Genomic DNA, 21,125 nt, shown 5'->3' on the forward strand with positions numbered 1-21,125 from the left:
TCTCACCATAACGTCTGCAAACCGCCCCCCTCCGGCTCCGCAACCTGCACCCCCTCCCAAGGTCGTCCATGACTATCGCCGTGCCAACTGGGATGCCTACCGGGACTCCATCTCCACCCAGATCGAAAGCCACCCTCTTACCTATCGCCATCCTGACGACATCATCCGCGCCTCGTCCTTCCTTCAGACGGTAATTACTGACGCCGTGGAGGCCCATGTTCCTACTAAAACCATCCACCCACACCGTCCCACTCTCCCTCCGCGGGCTGTCCTCCTCCTCCCTGAATCCCGCCGCCTCTATCGCTCCTTCCTCCGCACTCGTGACAGGGATACACTCCAACGCCACCGGCAAATACAGCGACACGTACGGAACCTTATTACAGCAACGAAACGCCGGGACTGGCGCCAGACCTGCACACAACTCAATGCCACCCTCCCTATCAACTCCTCCAAGTACTGGTCCACCTTCCATCGTCTTACTGGTTGCCTTTCCGCTCCCCACTACCCCCTTCTCCATAACGATCGCCCCCTTGCAGACAACCTCAGTAAGGCCAACCACTTCGCTTCCCACCTTTCCGAGGTCTTCTCCATCCCCAATGATCCCCACTTTGATTATTCTCTTTTCCCCACCGTCATGGAACGGGCTGATACCTCGGTCGCTCCACTTGCTCCTAGTCTCCAGTACTTGGGGCAGTTGCCCCCCTCCGACGTCAACACTCCCATCACAGCACAAGACATCAAACTTCTCCTCCAGTCCAAACGCAAAACGGCCCCTGGTCACGACTGTGTCGCCTACCATCACCTTCGAGAAAGCCCCTATTCCTTCCTAACTGTCCTCGCCCATCTCTATAATGTCATCCTCTCTACTGGCTTCTACCCTGACCTGTGGAAGACCTCCCGCGTCCTCCTATTCCTCAAACCCAACAAACCCCCTTCTGCCGCCTCTTCCTATCGTCCCATCTGCCTCACCTCCGTCTTCAGTAAGGTCTTTGAATCCATCCTCTCCCACCGTATCCATCGGCACCTTGCTCAACACCACCTCCTCCCCCTTACCCAGTGTGGCTTCCGACCCTCCTTCTCTGCTGACGACCAACTCCTCAACCTTGTTCACCTTCTGTCCCTCCAGCTCAACTCCCGTCGCTCCGCCATTTTTGTTTCCCTTGACCTCCAAAATGCCTATGACCGTATATGGCATCCCGGTCTCCTCTTTAAACTCCAAACCTACGCCCTGCATATCAATTTTGTCCGTCTGGTCGCTTCCTTCCTCTCGCACCGTCCTTCCTATGTCACCCTGCACAACACCAACTCCCGTATCTTTTATCCCACGGCTGGCGTCCCCCAGGGTTCTGTCCTCTCCCCTCTCCTTTATCTCTTGTATACAGCTGATATGCCCAAGCCACACCCACCAGTCCCACCTTCTCCAATATGCTGATGACACCGCCTTCCTGGCTCTCTATCCTACCTTTCAACGGTCTCAACGTACCCTCAAAACCCACCTTAACCAGTTCACCACTTAGTGTAACCAGTGGCTCCTCCGTCTCAACCCCTCCAAAACCCAGGCAATCATCATAGGCCGCACCACTCGCTCCTTTCGCCTCCATGATTTCTACCTCACCCTTTATGGTCGTCCTATCCAACTCACCCCCACCCTCAAATACCTTGGCCTCACCCTTGACCGCCACCTCACCTGGACTCCTCATCTCCTGACCATCCAGCAGAAAGCCACTTCCCGCCTCCGCCTGCTGAAACTCCTGTCCGGCTGGACATGGGGATTGCATCCTTCTACCATCCTCCACACCTACAAATCCCTCATCTGTCCTATCCTCTGTTATGCCAGCGTCGCCTGGATCTCCGCCCCCACCCGCTTTTACAAGGCCCTCCAAATCCTTGAACGCCATGCGCTCTGCCTTGCCTTCCGTATCCGCCTTCCTTCCCCCTCCTGTATGAATTGATCCCCTTCCCCCACCTCCTCTTGTTCCTCCAACATCTCCGCATCCTTTACATTGTTCGCAGGGTTGATCCCCCCCACCCTCTGGTTTCCTCCTTCCTCTCCATCCCCCACCCGTTGCCGCGCCTCTATCGCTGTATCCCTCCCTCTCTCCACCTCCACACCCTCCATCTCCTTCATCAGGGCAATTTCCAACGCCTCCCCCTCCCGGATGACGAACTTCGCCGTGACATATACCCTTCCTTCCAACTATAACCCGGCCTTGTTCCCCCCCCCCTCCCCAGGGCCCCCTTCTCCTCTTTCCTCCTTCTCCCAAAACGGATTTTCCTCCAACCCCCCCTCCCCTGAGACCCTGCACCCCATACTTGCCTCTCTTCTTCCCACATCCCTCCCTACCTGGCCCTCTTCCGCACGCCCCCCATTCCCCTCCCCCATCTCTTCCCCTCCCTCCCTTCTTCAGGTCTCCCTCATCTCCTTGAACCTGGCAGATCCTCTGTATTGATCATCATCAGTGTACCACATCAGTGTTGTGTTTAGTGCTGTTTCTCGTGTGCGTCAAGAGGTGTGATTTTAATTGTGTACTGCCTTGAGGTTCGCCGTCAGTGTTACGTTGTGTGCTATGCCATCCATCAACACCCTTCTGCTCCAGTCATACTGTGCCTTGTGTTCTTTTAATCGTCGCCATGTGTGGCTTTTTGTGTGTGCTACTTTTAAACAGTTTTTTATCTCCATTTTACAGTCACCCCGTTTTTTGTCTATTGCCTTACATGATGTTCTCCCTTTTTTATATCTATGTTCGCCTTCTTCTCTCCTTTGCTGTTTTTAAATGTCTTCTATTGTTTTGTTCTATGTCTTTCGGCTGAAGAGCAGCGCATATGCTGCTGCCAGCCCGCCCCGATGGGGAATTGAAATACAATAAAGAAAGAAAAAAAAAAAAAAAACGTTTTCGTCAGTCCTTGATCGGCTCACCTGAAGATGGCTGGCAGTTGTCCAGCCGAAATATCGTGCAATGAAGTTTACGACGACCGGCTGCAAACCCGAAATCTTTTTGACCAATTGATTCGACGGCAACATTTCAAATTTTACAGCAATTATCTTCTTTAACAAAATCAATACACTTGGTTGAGTTGTGAAGTACATCATTATTTAGTGAGCATAACTTTGAAATACTCCATGTAGTTGGGATAAACGAACAGTTAAACTTTCATCAACGTAGTTACTAAGAGAAGATATAAAGAATTTAGCTGAAAGACATTTTACTGAAATAATAGTGTTTACAATTTCATATATTCCCAATTTTGTGTTGTTACTAAAGCGTTTAACATTGATTTTTATGTGAATTCCTAAGTTACAAAACTGCTCAGGTCATCAGTCCCTAGTGTTGTACACTACTTAAACTAACCTATGCTAAGAACAACACACACACCCGTGCCCGAGGGAGGACACGAATCTCCGGCGGGAGGGGCCGCGCAATCCGTGACATGGCGCCTCTAACCGTACGGCCACTCTGCGCAGCAACATCGATCTAAATAGACCGATAGATTAGTTTCTGGGCCCACATGGTAATGGTGTGGCCGCGGCAACATCGATCTAAATAGACTGATAGATTAGTTTCTGGGCCCACATGCTAATGGTTGATCTAGAATTAAATGTCGTATGACAATAACAGCAATCAAGAATAAGCAACTGGCTACAGTTACTCAAACTGCACTAGATCCACTTGAGCTAAATAATATAAGGAAGAAAATATTCCCTGAGAACGCAAATAATAGTCAGTACAAAAGATCCTATTACTTCATGACTATTTCAATAGTAGTAATTTCCTGTAATTAAACGGACAAAAGAGGTGGTGGTTGTTGGGCTGTTTAAGGGGGACTAAACAAAACGGAGAAAAGAATTTCTTGTACAAGTCAGTAGTACTCCACCATTAGTAATCATTTACCTATAATTATCGATATATTTCTACTGTAACAGTTATGTTTCCGGACATATGCTACTGGCCATTAGAATTGCTACACCAAGAAGAAATGCAAATGATAAACGGGTATTCATTGGACAAATCTATTACACTGGAACTGATATGTGATTTCATTTTCAGGCAATTTGGGTGCATAGATCCTGAAAAATCACTTCCCAGAACAGCCACCTCTGGCCGTAATAACGGCCTTGATACGCCCGAGCATAGAGTCAAACAGAGCTTGGATGGCGTGTACAGGTACAGCTGCCCATGCAGCTTCAACATAATACCACAGTTCATAAAGAGTAGTGACTGGCGTATTGTGACGAGCCAGTTGCTCGGCCACCATCGACCAGTCGATTTCAGTGGGTGAGATATGTGGGGAATGTGCTGACCAGGGCAGCAGTCGAACATTTTCTGTATCCAGAAAGGCCCGTACAGGACCTGCAACATGCGGTTGTGCATTATGCTGCTGAAATGTACGGTTTCGCAGGGATCGAATGAAGGGTAGAGCCACGGGTCGTAACACATCTGAAATGTAACGTCCACTGTTCAAAGTGCTGTCAATGCGAACAAGAGGTGAACGAGACGTGGTAACCCATGGCACCCCATACCATCACGCCGGGTGACACACCGGTATGGGAATGACGAATACACGCTTCCAATGTGAGTTCACCGCGATGTCGCCGAACGCGGATGCGACCATCATGATGCTGTAAACAGAACCTGGATTCATCTGAAAAAATTACGTTTTGCCATTCGTGCACCCAGGTTCGTCATTGAGTACACCATCACAGGCGCTCCTGTCTGTGATGCAGCGTCATGGGTAACAGCAGCCATGGTCTCCGAGCTGATAGTCCATGCTGCAGCAAACGTCGTCGAACTGTTCGTGCAGATGGTTGTTGTATTGCAAATGTCGCCCTCTGTTGACTCAGGGATTGAGACGTGGCTGCACGATCCGTTACAGCCGTGCGGATAAGATGCCTGTCATCTCGACTGCTAGTGACACGAGGCCGTTAGGGTCCAGAACGGCGTTCCGTATTACCCTCCTAAACTCACCGATTCCATATTCTGCTAACAGTCATTGGATCTCGACGAATGCGAGCAGTAATGTCACGATACTGTGGTGTCACCGCCAGACACCACACTTGCTAGGTGGTAGCTTTTAAATCGGCCACGGTCCGGTAGTATACGTCGGACTCGCGTGTCGCCACTGTCAGTGATTGCAGACCGAGCGCCGCCACACGGAAGGTCTAGAGAGACTTCCTAGCACTCGCCCCAGTTGTACAGCAGACTTTTCCAGAGATGGATCACTGACAAATACGCTCTCATTTGCCGAGACGATAGTTAGCATAGCCTTCAGCTATGTCATTTGCTACGACCTAGCAAGGCGCCATTACCAGTTTATATTGAGATTGTTATTAATGTATCAACAAGAGCGATGTTCTCCAATTATGGATTAAAGTTAAGTATTCTAAGAGCTTCGTACTTTATTTATTAGACTTAATTACTTTACCTTGTTCCAGACCTCACGCCAGTCTGCGTGATCTTAAACGCATGCATTTCGGCCTCCTCTAGCAACACGGTGTTGGCTCTTCTGCCAACACATCATATGGCGCCGAGAATTTTGTGTTCCTAACTATATTACCATAATTTACTTGTGTCATGGCTTCGCCACATTCTCCAGATGTACTGTCCGAATTTTATCACTTGCAGAATCAGCAGACGCAGGCCTTATTGGTTGCCCTTGGACAGCTCGTCCAGGGTCAACGTGCAATGCAAAACGATGCGGCCGCCGCCGCTCCACCGCTACCGCAGCCACAACACGCTGTTGCACCACCTTTTCGTTGTTTTGATGCGGCACTGGAAAGCTGGACGGAGTGGTCACGCCAATTTGGATTCCATCTCACCGCCTACAGAATTCAAGGTATTGAGCGGCAGCCTTTTTTGCTTTCTTGTGTAGGAGTGTCCACCTACCGTGTGATAGTGAAACTGTTTCCCCGACGCGACGTAGCAACTCTGTCCTACGAAGAAATTTTGTCTGCATTAGATGTATATTTCAAAGAATCAGTCAATGTAGTTGCAAAACGGTATACGTTCTTTCGTACAAAACGTACGGCCGGTCAGACTAATAGGGAGTGGGTTGCAATTTTGCAAGGCCTTACTAGGGATTGTGCTATTGAGTGTGCGGGTGGACTCCCTTATTCAGATACTATGGTACGTGATGCAATTGCACAGAACGTTTCTAATGTTCGTATAAGGGAACAGATTTCGAAACTAGTCAATCCCTCCGTTCAACAAGTGATGGACATATTGGATAGGCAGGACACACTTGACTTTGCTCAGGAATCATTTGGAACTTCGCCATCCGTGTGTCACATTAACCGGCCCGCCGGGCGAGCTGCACGGAACAATAAACAGCCCTCGCGCCCATCCGCGCAGCTGCCGCCAAGCTCTCTGCTATGTATGCCGCGCAAGCAAGCAAATGCAGTGCTCAAGTCATGCCCGTGATGTGCTACTAGACATTCGCGTGAGAATTGCCCGTAACGCCAGGCTATTTGCTTTTTCTGAAATAAAAAAGGACATGTTCAAAGTGTTTGCCAGACAAAGCTCAGAACGGACACTTACAACCGGTCTAGGCCCTTTGCTTCGCACCGGAATCGGAATCGAACCAAGCATACTCAGGCTCGTGAACCTTCGCCCATGGACATTCATGTAGTTAATTCCACTCCGCCCAGTGCCACTTTCTCTAACAGTGACTATGTTCGTCCCACAAATAGTGTGCGTCGACGTCGACGGAAATCCCGTCAAGTCGCAAGTGCTTCTGTACCAGTGTCTGTTCACGTTGCACGAGACAGTCGCTCTTGTTGTCAGCAGGACATAAACTTTTTGTAGATTTGGACATTAATGGCAAGGTCATACCATTCCAGCTCGATACCGGAGCTGCAGTTTCATTGATCAATCACGACACATACAAACAGATGGGCACACCTCCGTTGCGTGCCGCAAATGTTACGTTAACTAGCTATTCCGGTCAGAATATCCCTGTGTTAGGACAGTGCAGCCTTCTTGCAACATACAAGGGACAAAAAAAACTTGTGTCATTTTACGTTCTTCGTTCTTCTTCTGCAGTGAACTTGTTTGGTTTCGATTTATTTCAGTTGGTTAACTTGTTTATAGTCAATCGGGTCCTACCTGTGAACCAGACTGTGCCTTCTGACAGTTTCTCGTCTCTGTGAAGAATTTGCAGACATTTTTGCACCGGGCCTTGATTGCACTAAGAACTATAAAGCACATTTGGAACTGAAAGTAAACGCGCAACCGAAATTTTTCAGAGCGCGCAATGTTCCCCACGCATTGCGTGAAGAGGTCGCAAGAACATTACACGATTTGGAATCACAAGGTGTAATTGAACGTGTGCAGGCTTCTCTCTGGGCCTCACGCTTAGTAATTTTGCCAGACTCTTCCGGAAAATTGAGACTTTGTGTGGACTTCAAGGCAACAGTGAATCCACAACTAGAGATTGCAACTTTTCCTTTATCCTGCCCGGAAGATCTTTTTGACAAACTGTGCCCGGGTAAATATTTTTCGAAGTTGGACCTAGCAGATGCGTACTTGCAAATACCAGTGGACGACGAATCCCAGCGCGTCTTGGTGGTTAATACGCATCTTGGTTTGTATCGCTTCAAACCATTGCAATTCGGGTGTGCATCCGCCCCTGCATTGTTTCAGCAATATCTGCAAACTGTTTATGCCTCGGTCCCTACTGCAGCAAACTATCTGGACGATATTGTGATCTCCAGAAAGACGGAAGAAGAACATTTAGCCAATCTCAGAACATTATTTCAGGTTTTGCGACAAAATGGTCTTCGCTTGCGTAAGGACAAATGTGTGTTTCTTGCTCGGGACTTACCCTATCTGGGCCATATACTCAATGCCCAAGGCATACATCCCAGTCCAGAGCACCTCCGTGCCATACAAGACTTGCCTTCGCCGCTGAATTTGAAGCAGCTATGGAGTCTGCTGGGAAAAATCAATTACTACCATAAATATGTGCGCCACGCCTCTTCCATATCAGCTCCGCTTCATCGCTTACGCCGTAAAGGTGTTCCGTTCGTCTGGACGACGGAATGCGAACGTGCCTTTCGCCAGTTGAAATCGGCGTTGCTTTCCACTACTTGCCTTACGCCATTCGATCCCCAGAAACCCCTTTTGTTGATGGTGGATGCCTCAGATTTCGGGATCGGTGCTGTGCTTGCACACAAAGATGGATCGCATGATCGCCCTATTGCCTTTGCGTCCAAATTGCTCTCGTCTGCGCAAAGAAATTATTCACAGATAGAGAAAGAAGCTTTGGCTCTCGTCTTTGGTGTTACTAAGTTTCATGATTTCTTGTATGGTCGTCACTTTACCATTATAACAGACCACAAACCCTTGACGTCGCTTTTTCATCCGAACAAGCCTGTACCTCCACGTACAGCGCAGAAATTCATTCGCTGGTCTATTTTCCTCTCGCAGTACTGGTACGATATCTTGTATCGGTCCACTGCTAAGCACGGAAACGCCGATGCGTTGTCCCGTTTGCCTGTTGCTGAGGATAGAGCATTCGATTCCTCCGAACTTGTTTGCATGTTCATTGATGACGTGGTCGAATCGTTTCCGATTGATTTTCGTCGTGTAGCTACAGCCAAAGCTGCTGACCCTGTCCTTGCTACCGTTTTGCGTTTTGTTGCTCCGCAATGGCCCTTGTCAAAGTCACGGATCGGGGATCCATTGGTTCGCCGATTTTTTGCTCACAAGGAGAGACTGTTTGTTCATCGTGGTGTTTTGCTGTTGCGTTCTGATAATGATCAGTCCCGGGTCGTGGTCCCACGTTCGTTACAGTCCTCTGTCTTACGGCTTCTCCACCAAGGACATTGGGGTATCGTGAGAACGAAACAACTTGGTCGTCAGCACTGTACTTGGTTCGGAATCGATGCTGCGATTACGAATATGTGCTCTCCTTGCCTGGCGTGTGCCGCACAACAATCCGCACCACCGCGGAAATTCTTTGCATGGCCAAAAGCCACTTCCCCTTGGCAACGCTTACACATCGATTTTGCTGGTCCATTCTGGAATGCTCGATGGTTGGTTGTGGTCGATTCTTTCAGCAATTTTCCTTTTGTTGTCCGGATGTCTTCCACGACGTCATCTGCCACCATCCAAGCATTATCCGCTATCTTTTGCATTGAAGGTCTTCCACAGACTATTGTTTCCGACAATGGCCCACAATTCATGTCCGCAGTATTTCAGTCATTCTGCCAGGCCAATGGTATTCAACATCTGACGTCCGCGCCGTTTTCGCCTCAGTCAAACGGTGCCGCTGAACGTTTGGTCAGGACTTTCAAGTCACAGATGTTGAAGTTGAAAGAGTCGCATTCTCGGGAGGACGCGTTATTGCTCTTCTTGTCCTCGTATCGCTCTCAATCCCGAGATGGTCGCTGAGTTGCTCCACGGTCGTCCTCATCGAACCTTGATGTCTTTGCTGCATCCGCCGCATCAGGTTCCTGTGCAGCGGCAGACACCAGCTTTTGCCCCGGGCGACGTTGTATACTATCGCAACTATCGAGGTTCACAGCGTTGGCTCGCAGGGCGCATTCTTCGCTGCCTCGGCCGCGCTATGTATCTAGTTTTGGGGGCCACTGGTGAGATGCGTCGGCGTCTCAATCAGCTGCGCCTCTGTCGTCGCACGGGTTCTGCCGCTCCCCGTCTGCTTTCAGCGACGGTGCCGTCCGGTCAGCGCCCTGGGGACCCATCCACTGGCTCGCCTCAGCCCCAGGTGTTACCGACGCTGCCTTCCATTTTGCCCCATGGCGACGCGCCGCCGCCGCCGCCGCCGCCTGTTCTCCCGCCGGCGCCGCCCGCAGTGGACGCTTCGCTGCAGCCGCCAAGCGCCTCCCTGGGACACGCGCCGCCGATCGCTTCCCGTGACCAGCTGTCCTCCGACATGGAACTCTTGCCCGCTCCGGACCACATGTCGTCTTCGCCCGTCGGGTGCCCAGCCGCGATGGAGATCGACTCTTCGGCCCCTCCTGTCTCTCTACGGGCGCATACACCGCATGTTGGCGTGCACCCTGGACTAGGTTTCAGGCGTTTCCTAGCTCCCCTCGGACCGAATGGCAGGGTGCGGGTGGCACAGCCTCGCCTGTTGTTAGGCTCCCCACCTCGTCGCATACGTCAACATGGGGTCCTCCCCACGGCGGGCGGAAGCCTTATAACACAACCATACGCCGATTTGCGGGGGAGGAATGTGGTGTCACCGCCAGACACCACACTTGCTAGGTGGTAGCCTTTAAATCGGCCGCGGTCCGGTGGTATACGTCGGACCCGCGTGTCGCCACTGTCAGTGATTGTAGACCGAGCGCCGCCACACGGCAGGTCTAGAGAGACTTCCTAGCACTCGCCCCAGTTGTACAGCAGACTTTGCCAGAGATGGATCACTGACAAATACGCCCTCATTTGCCGAGACGATAGTTAGCATAGCCTTCGGCTACGTCATTTGCTACGACCTAGCAAAGCGCCATTACCAGTTTATATTGAGATTGTTATTAATATATCAACAAGAGCGATGTTCTCCAATTATGGATTAAAGTTAAGTATTCAAAGAGCTTCGTACTTTATTTATTAGACTCAATTACTTTACCTTGTTCCAGACCTCACGCCAGTCTGCGTGATCTTAAACGCGTGCATTTCGGCCTCCTCTAGCAACACGGTGTTGGCTCTTCTGCCAACACATCACATACGATAAACCGCAATCGCGATAGGCTACTATCCGACCTTTATCAAAGATGGAAACGTGATGGTACTCATTTCTCCTCCTTACACGAGGCATCACAACAACATTTCACCAGGCAACGCCGGTCAACTGCTGTTTGTGTATGAGAAATCGGTTGGAAACTTTCCTCATGTCAGCACGTTGTAGGTGTCGCCACCGGTGCCAACCTTGTGCGAATACTCTGAAAAACTAATCATTTGCATAGAACAGCATCATCTTCCTGTCGGTTAAATTTCGTGTCTGTAGCACGTCATCTTCGTGGTGCAGCAGTTTCAATGGCTAGTAGTGTATTGTAAATGAAAGCTGGAAACATGAATGGTCAACAAAATCATTGGGAACAAGAGCCCATCACCTTCATCCCACAAAGAAGTCAAAAGGTTTTGACCTTCCGAGGAACCTCTGGTGCCACCTCAACAGGTTAATAACTGGACATGGTTGTTGTAACTACTTCAGATACAAATGGGGCTGGATCAGTTCACCAATGTGCGAATATAATCAAGAAGAGCAGGCAACTGAAGATCTAGTCCAAGGCTGTCAACTTCATCCATACCCTGGAATTCCCGACGACTTGTTCACTCTAACACCCAGCTTAATTAATTGGTTGAAAAACACGGACTTTAAGGATTAATCGTATCCTATATCATATGTATACTGTATAAAATCACTTGTCTTATGTCAACCGTATATTGTATAAAATCACCATACAATTAAATAAATACTGTAATAGCAAGTATATGTGTTATTGAGGGCCAGGTGTTGCCTAAACGCATTAATACTCTTCCTGTGTAGCTAAAGTCAAATCACTGGTACATCATTTGCTAAACTGTGTTACTGTCTGCTATCTTACCATCAAAACAGTTCAGTATCAAGTAAAGTCAACCGCAATAGTTAACTTTCATTACGAACCATGCTAGTATGGTTCAGATGGCTCTAAGCACTGTGAGACTTAACATCTGAGGTCATCAGTCCCCTTGAGTTAGAACTACTTAAACCTAACTAAGCTAAGGACATCACACACACCCATGGCCGAGGCAGGATGCGAACCTGCGATCGCAGCAGCAGCGCCCAGAACCGCTAGGCTACAGCGGCCGACGAACCATTCTAGTACTGTACTACTTTGGCTAGTTTGGCTGTTGGCTGGCGACTCTTTCTTTTTACATAATCACAGTTACTTGATTACTAAGAGAAGGTTGGTTCGCTTTCCGTTTACCTTGTAACTGTTTTCTTCGTTAGATATCATTATAAAAGCCACTTATGTCCGACATCTTTGCCGGCCGGAGTGGCCGTGTGGTTCTAGGCGCTACAGTCTGGAGCCGAGTGACCGCTACGGTCGCAGGTTCGAATCCTGCCTCGGGCGTGGATGTGTGTGATGTCCTTAGGTTAGTTAGGTTTAATTAGTTCAAAGTTCTAGGCGACCTGATAACCTCAGAAGTTAAGACGCATAGTGCTCAGAGCCATTTGAACCGACATCTTTCCCTTGCACGGAGTCACAGTCACAAAATAAAAATCCTTTCACAGGAATAACATTATCAGCATATTTATATTTTAATAGTAGCAGGCAGTGGTACAAGCTCAGAGACAGACCCCCCGTAGCGTGCATTCCACTGATCCCAAACCGCCATTTGCGATTTCAGTGGTGTCAAGCGAGAGCTCACTGGAGGGCAGGGTGAGCTGCTGTCGTGTTTTCTTATGAAAACTGTTTCTGTCTCGGTGCCAGTGGCGGGCGTGTGTCGGTTAGAGGAAGACCAGTTTAGATTCTGCAACCAACCTATCTGCGTGGTAGACATACTGGACTTGTACGTGGAGTTCTGGTCGGGGCTGCGATTTCGCATGCCAGCAGCCACACTGTCGTGGCTATCCCACGAATCCGGACAACAGATTTCTACGTCAGTCTAGTGATTCGACCTGTCGTGCTACCATTCGTGAACAGACTTGTAAGGGGTGTTTTCCAACAGAACAACACTCGCCCACATTCCGATGTTGTACGCAACTACACTTCTGGAAATGGAAAAAAGAACACATTGACACCGGTGTGTCAGACCCACCATACTTGCTCCGGACACTGCGAGAGGGCTGTACAAGCAATGATCACACGCACGGCACAGCGGACACACCAGGAACCGCGGTGTTGGCCGTCGAATGGCGCTAGCTGCGCAGCATTTGTGCACCGCCGCCGTCAGTGTCAGCCAGTTTGCTGTGGCATACGGAGCTCCATCGCAGTCTTTAACACTGGTAGCATGCCGCGACAGCGTGGACGTGAAACGTATGTGCAGTTGACGGACTTTGAGCGAGGGCGTATAGTGGGCATGCGGGAGGCCGGGTGGACGTACCGCCGAATTGCTCAACACGTGGGGCATGAGGTCTCCACAGTACATCGATGTTGTCGCCAGTGGTCGGCGGAAGGTGCACGTGCCCGTCGACCTGGGACCGGACCGCAGCGACGCACGGATGCACGCCAAGACCGTAGGTTCCTACGCAGTGCCGTAGGGGACCACACCGCCACTTCCCAGCAAATTAGGGACACTGTTGCTCCTGGGGTATCGGCGAGGACCATTCGCAACCGTCTCCATGAAGCTGGGCTACGGTCCCGCACACCGTTAGGCCGTCTTCCGCTCACGCCCCAACATCGTGCAGCCCGCCTCCAGTGGTGTCGCGACAGGCGTGAATGGAGGGACGAATGGAGACGTGTCGTCTTCAGCGATGAGAGTCGCTTCTGCCTTGGTGCCAATGATGGTCGTATGCGTGTTTGGCGCCGTGCAGGTGAGCGCCACAATCAGGACTGCATACGACCGAGGCACACAGGGCCAACACCCGGCATCATGGTGTGGGGAGCGATCTCCTACACTGGCCGTACACCACTGGTGATCGTCGAGGGGACACTGAATAGTGCACGGTACATCCAAACCGTCATCGAACCCATCGTTCTACCATTCCTAGACCGGCAAGGGAACTTGCTGTTCCAACAGGACAATGCACGTCCGCATGTATCCCGTGCCACCCAACGTGCTCTAGAAGGTGTAAGTCAACTACCCTGGCCAGCAAGATCTCCGGATCTGTCCCCCATTGAGCATGTTTGGGACTGGACCAAGCGTCGTCTCACGCGGTCTGCACGTCCAGCACGAACGCTGGTCCAACTGAGGCGCCAGGTGGAAATGGCATGGCAAGCCGTTCCACAGGACTACATCCAGCATCTCTACGATCGTCTCCATGGGAGAATAGCAGCCTGCATTGCTGCGAAAGGTGGATATACACTGTACTAGTGCCGACATTGTGCATGCTCTGTTGCCTGTGTCTATGTGCCTGTGGTTCTGTCAGTGTGATCATGTGATGTATCTGACCCCAGGAATGTGTCAATAAAGTTTCCCCTTCCTGGGACAATGAATTCACGGTGTTCTTATATCAATTTCCAGGAGTGTAGCTGTACAACGTGTCGACACGTTGCCTTGGCCTGCTCGGTGACTAGGTCCGTCTCCAACCGAGTACCTACATGACATCACCGGACGACCACTCCAGCGTTACCCACAAACAGCATTATCCGTCCCTGTATTGACTGACCAAGTGGTACACGCGTCGAACTGCATCCCACAAATTGATGTGCGGCAACTGTACAAAAAATGCATGCATGTTTGCTTGCTTGCATTCAACATTCTGGAAGCTACATCGTTGATTTGTACCAGCATTTCACATTTGCAATGACTTATCTCACGCACGATTAACTGTGATCCTGCAGTGTTAATCACATAAACGTGTTACCTAGACAAATGTATTCGCAAAATTTCATTACTCCACATTAACTCTTTTTTGGTGTCTCGATTTTTTGTTTAAACTGGTCTAGATGACACTGCCATTTGCAGTTTGGTTTTAAGTAATTATGTACATCTCTAGAAAGATCCTCACAACGATTAGGAAGTGCCTACCAACCATCATTAGCACAGATGTGAGTTGAATGAAAAATGAATTTTGTTGATGTGGTTCCAGGAAAATACGTTTTTAGTCGACTGGATACTGAACTGTGCTTTCCCACGAAAGTATTTGCACTATCTCAATCGAAACCAACGACGTTTTCTAATAATAATGTACTAAGGCTTAAGTGAGTTCTCTGTCACCATGTCTGTCAAATCGAAACGTTTGCTCAATATTTGGCCTTCCTGTCTGTCGTAATAGCACACGACAATGAAAGTAGAACTGACTGAAACAATACCGGTACTTTTATCTGTTAAAATGGAAAATGTTACTTTTTGAAGTTTGGATATAAGATCAAATGTGTAAGAAAGTGCAATACCATTTCGTACAATAGCTGTGCTTTTGTTTCTTGTCATGACAGTATTCTGTGCTTTCTTAAATCAGGAAACGTGATTTTTAGCATAGCTGTCAAATGGTCAGTTGTATCAAATGAAATTCCATGAGCTGCTAGGAACGCGGCTATTTTAAGCTCGGCTTCTGTCATTTGTTTGTCGAGCGTTGTCATGCCTTTAGACTAAAAATTACAAAAATTGCACATAATTTTTCAGTGCTATTACTTATTTTATTAATAGGTTTTGCTGATCGCATGTGTTTGTTTAATACAGGTAGAGCAGCTACTATAGAGTCGTTACAGTGTTTAGATTTCACCATGTAACAATTATCAGTTTCTTTTACTATCCATGAACGAAAGGCTGGAGCCTTCTCCCATGCAGTTGAACCGTGGGTTGAGGTTTCTCAATTTGTGCCAACTTACCTCTTTGCAGCTTCTTTCTCTTTGGCGTAGAAACAACGCACGTCCCCTCATCACTACTTGACATTACAGCCGCTTAATAAATTACGCAAATTAACATAATCACGCGTAATGACAAGTCATAAACTACAGGAAGCACCTAGCCTGCAGATGGAATTCAGCTACAGTTACTCATGCACGGATTGTTTAACATAGTTGCAGCAGATCCACAGCAGATCGAGCATTTATAACTTCATGTCAAAAAATTTGCAATAGCGACATTAATACTGAGCGGCTTTGTCTCTGTCGAGGCGTAGTCCATTTTACCTACTTAGAGACTAAACGTTATTTTAGTGATATGATTGTAGGTTCTTAACTAGGAGTGGTTGAGTGTTTGTGTGATAACTTGGTCACATGTTAGTTCAGAGCAGAAATAATTATGCTCAATTCTAATTTATTCCGACAGACCAGCAGCCAATGACGGGGTTAGTCATACGAGCCTTGATTAAGAACGATACTGTTAGTACATCCTGTGATGTATGTGGTGAAAGAACGACATTCCAATTTACCTGACTGCTAAAACCGTACAAAATAACCGGTACTTGAATTAACCGATTTTTGGTTTTTTAGTCCTATTATTTCCTGTAATAAACGGAAAAATAGAAAAAAAGGATTGAACAGTTTTGACGTTCCCTGTTTCAAGATACATAGATTCAAAATATTGAATTAAATAGGCAAATAAAACGAAATTTTGTCCGCCCACCGTTCGCTGCTTTTTTCAAAACGTGATAAGTAGTTTAATGCTTAAAAAAATCACTAGTGTCCTATTTATTCTGATTTTTTTGAAATTCTGTTAAAAATCATATTGTAGTCCCGGATTGTACCATTATTTGTGCATTATGAATAGTCAAAGAAACCCGAGGGGCGAAAACTGAGGTTGAAGGACTCTGTTTTTCGTGGTAATTTGTCCGTTTTTAAGGACTACAAGCAGGTAAACGCCTATTATGTAGCCACAGGGAGTAGATCAGCTACTTTCTATTTTTATTGTGTTTTTTAAGTGAATTGTTAAGTATTTGGTTTACTACTGTTACCGTAATTTCATTCCTCTTTCATTACATCATAGAATGGCAGTCAAATCTTTAATCTTTCAAACCAAATGAAGCCTTGCACGTCATTGCTATGTCATTTCGCAAAAAGACTTCCAGGCTGGGATTTGTGCTGTTCTGTAATACAACAGATGCCCGGGAGAAGGGCGAGGAAGGGGGGGGGGGGGGGTGGGCAGGGGGAGTGTTGCACACGGCACGTACATGCGTATCTTAAGCCATTACACACGCAACAGGAACATTATTGTCTCGGCGCTGCTGTTCGCGTTCTTACTCCACGTGTTTGTTGTTCATTTTTGTCGGCATTGTCATTAAAATGCTATTCGCTTTTCCCATTTTCTATAATATCTGTTTCAAACCAATGTAAACATTACGAATAAACATTACTCCTTTTTTTAAAAGAAAAATTTTATTTAAAAATGAAAAATTTTAGCGGTGCTGCTAAGGCTAATTGATATTTCTGGTTTCCACTTGGTTACTGGTAAAAAATATAAAACACCTGCTATAACCGAGACCAAGCAAATACAGAAAAATACCGGTTATTGAGAATCAAAATACCGGAATCTGTTTAACCGGTCGGTTTTTCCCATCCCTAGATGAGAATAAGTACAGATGGTAACATGGCCCTTTCACTTGTTGAGGAAATCTGTCACCTGTCGAAGACGGAGAAATGCTCCCTCAACGCTTCCAAATGCGTAAACATTCATTTGCGCACGCGTAGACTGTTCACTCGTGTTTGGCCTTTTCAGCACAGCCGTCCAGCAAGAGGTCGCCTAGGTGCCGTCGGCGAGGTACGCTAGGACGCCAATATATCGACCTGTATGGCAATCTATAGACCAGAACTCTCCGTTCTAGTTGTGAACAGTACCATTACGATATTGTTGCGTGTTGCGGAAAAAAAATAACACGAAAGCATGTTTTTACATATTTGGAATGACGCTAGCGAACGGCGGAAAACAATATTTATCATAAATAAATAATTACTTAAATGTATTACTATTGTTCATTACGCCTACATTTTCGTTATACAGATAATATCAGTCGATTACGTAGAAATATTGTGAAGGAACGGGGCGAATGGACATGCCTTATGAACAATCGCACACGGATGAGAGCCAGTAATGGAAGTACATTTCTTGTGTTTTCCGTTTCCAGTCAAATCATGTGTCTCTGAGAAGATGTACGTATTATCTAGAGAAGAGAAAGAGTTTAGTAAGCTCGGGAGCGCCACGGAGCTGTTTATCTAAATGACGCATCACGCACAGCAAGAGAGGCATTATGAAATACATTTCAAATCTCCAAATGGGTGAGGTGAGGAGGGGAGGGGAATAAGGGGGGGGGGAGAGTGGAGTGAATTTCCAATACAGTCAACAACTATATCCATTATGTGCTGTTCTGTGAAGAAAGCAACATTCAATAAAAATTAATGAATACATAATTCTGTCCCAGTCACCAAGTTCTTACTGTATCTACTACACGTTTGTGCTGTTGCACCATCATTCGTTTCACCTGAATACGCTGTAACCGCCGAAACCCGAAGTGGTTGATTGGTTGGTTCGTTGATTTGAGGGAGGGGACCAAATAGTGAGATCATCGGTCCCATCTTATTTGAGGAGGATGGGGAAGGAAGTCTGTCGTGCCCTGTCGAAGGAGCCAGAAGAGATTTAGTGAAATTATGGAAAACCTAAATCAGGATGGCCGGTCTCGTGTTTGAACCGTCGTCCTCCCGAATACGAGTCCAGTGGAAGTGGATGAAGGAAAGCCTCTGTGACGGACGCAGATTTGTATAATTTTTTAATATTGTTTTCTTCCTTCGAAATGACCACAACTGTAAAAGCACAAATATCTTAGATCAAAAGGAGCCTTGCCAATACTTAGAATTCTCGTGCCAATATGCAACAGAAAAATGGGCTAACTTCTGTTACGATAAAGAGTTACACTCTACCTATATCACTATAAAGTAGTTTTGGTACAATGAATAAATGACGTAGTAAATGATAGGATTGCGGGCAGAATTGGTAATATTGTTACGGAAAGAAACATAAATGAATGTGTGAGACAGAAATTGGGAGCCGACGACTACTCTTTGGTTTTGGTTTTGTTTGTTTGTTTTACACCTCATTAGAACAGCACATTATTCTGCGTTAGTGCATAGTGTATTTTATATCCATAGAAAATGTAAATTGCATTTTATAAGTAACAAAAATTACTTAATCGCTTAACTTCAGTGATTTTATGTAACCAAAGAAATTAATTTTGATATAAGTGCAGTTTACACTCACAAAATTAAAAAAATACGTAACTATTGTTGTAATTTTGTACTCAATAGCACGATCTTCATCATGATGGAAGGCAGTTTTCTGTTGTTACTGGTAAGTGCGAAAGCTGTTTATGATTAACAGAAATACGTTTTATATAAGCCTGATGAACAACTGAAGCGAGGTATCGTATGTGTTTTTTTGTTTTTTTTTTTGCGTTTTCTTTTCTTCTTTTTAAATTTTACCTTTTTGCGTTTGCTAGGCCTATATGATAAATTTTTACTTGTTTTTATAATAACATCCCTCTGTTACATGTTACAAATCAACAATTTTTGAATAAAACCTTAACTAAACGCTGACCATTTCAATTGTGCTGTAAATACTATTCATTTTTAAATAACAGGCAGGAGCTTTAACATGAATATATAGAACAAGAATGTTTCGTATGTTGCGCAACCGTTTATGTACCCTCCGTTTCTAAACGGTCCCCCGCTTTCGGTATCTAGAGGAATCAATTAGACACTGCTCTCAGACGCAAAGAAAGCGATCGAAATTACGTAACGTCCGATAGGTAGGCTAACGTACAGCAAACACGGCTACGAACTTAACAGGTCAAGGATACTAGGAAATCTGAGAGTCTATACTTATATATGATACTCTGCGGTAGCCTACGATAGTTTTACAACTCTAGTTATGAACGATATATCCTGTGCCACTCTCTGCAAAACAGCTTACAAAGAACAAAAATAGCGGTAAATAAAAAAGAAAAACAGACAAATGGTGTCATCTCTGCTACCTGTGCTGCCACAGCATAGCATGGGAATTACAATCCACTGAAACCTACGATGCTCTTGTACAGTGATTTGATACTTATTAACTGATATCACATTTAAGTGGTAACTGATTCGCATTTGACTGAAAACACGTCTGTTTGACACATGACTGATACTAAACATTCCATTCCACTAAAAGATGTTCAACCTGAAACGCAAAGGCCACTGCAGACAGAACACTCATAATGTTGTACATCAAACGTCAACTGATAGTATCAGGCATTATGAAAATGTGCGAAACGCAGTACATTCTCCTAACCACTGAACAAACAGTCAATAAGCGAGGCAAACTAAGGACGACAAAGGATAGCACTACACAGCACAACTGTATTCATCGACCTCCTGTAACGAAAATATGTACTGAATAACGTTCCTGACGGCAAGTAAAACTGCTCTATTTCTGCTTTATTTGTTCCGTACCTCATAACGTGTGAAACGGTACAATATCCAAATGGGCAGAGTATAATTTTCTACTTGTAATCTCCAGGTATAATGTCTTTCGCTGGAACAGTAGACTGAAAAAAGGAGTAATAGTGGACAATATTTTCTGTTAACTGGTCGTACTTTTGACGACTTCCATCGCGACCACATATCGGAACAAAGACATTCAGGAAAATTAAGTTCGTGAAGATCTAAAATCTGAAATTCCAAATAGCACGGAAACAATATAAATAGAAAAATTCGTGAGTGACATATTAACCAAAATGATATCAGATCATGGATATTACTGAAAAGATGTCTCCAAATTTTCTATTTCAATTAATCACACAATGAGCCCATTATTATAATAATATCACTAAGTAGAGTGTACAAACTGAATAGATATACACAAAGAACCTATATATGCAGATGCCTCCCGAAATTTAGAAGCTAGCAACGTGCATGGGTGATGGACAGATTCCTTTTCCGCACAAAGAGTCAAACAAAAATTATTCTGAAACTGGCTTTAATAAGAGATCACTACACACTCTTTTACGATGAGATTTCACTTCTCTGGGTCTTGTTACATGTAAGCTAATAGGACAAAGGATACGTTTCTCACAAGTTATCACGTTGCCCTCCAGTACCCGAATTACAAGCACAGTTTCTAAGAAGCGATCAAAAAATTTCTGTTTAAGTCCGTACCTCCGGAACCAGTATGCAAATCATGCAAAATCACCGTGAGCATTAAGGAAATCATCTCACGGACGCACATGGTTGACGATACCCGTTTGGTAAAACACCGTGTCCTGCTGCTGAAAGAGTCCGTAACTGCCTGCTGCACATCCTCGTTCAGCAGAAATTCTCGCCACTTCAGTGCCTTTTTCAGGGGACCGAAGTCTCGATAATGGCGTGGGGAGAGATCAAAACTACCGGGATGGTGCTCGAGTGTCTCCAACTTACGCTGGCTTAAGTTCTGCGTTACGACATTTGCGACAAGGGGACGTTCGATATTGTGAAGCAGCAACACAACTTGTCGTACCATTCCACAATGGTGGTTTTCGACAGATATGCTAGCCCATGGAGTCTACCGGTATTT

This window comes from Schistocerca piceifrons, chromosome 7 (genome assembly GCF_021461385.2).
Source record: "Schistocerca piceifrons isolate TAMUIC-IGC-003096 chromosome 7, iqSchPice1.1, whole genome shotgun sequence".
NCBI lineage: Eukaryota > Metazoa > Arthropoda > Insecta > Orthoptera > Acrididae > Schistocerca > Schistocerca piceifrons.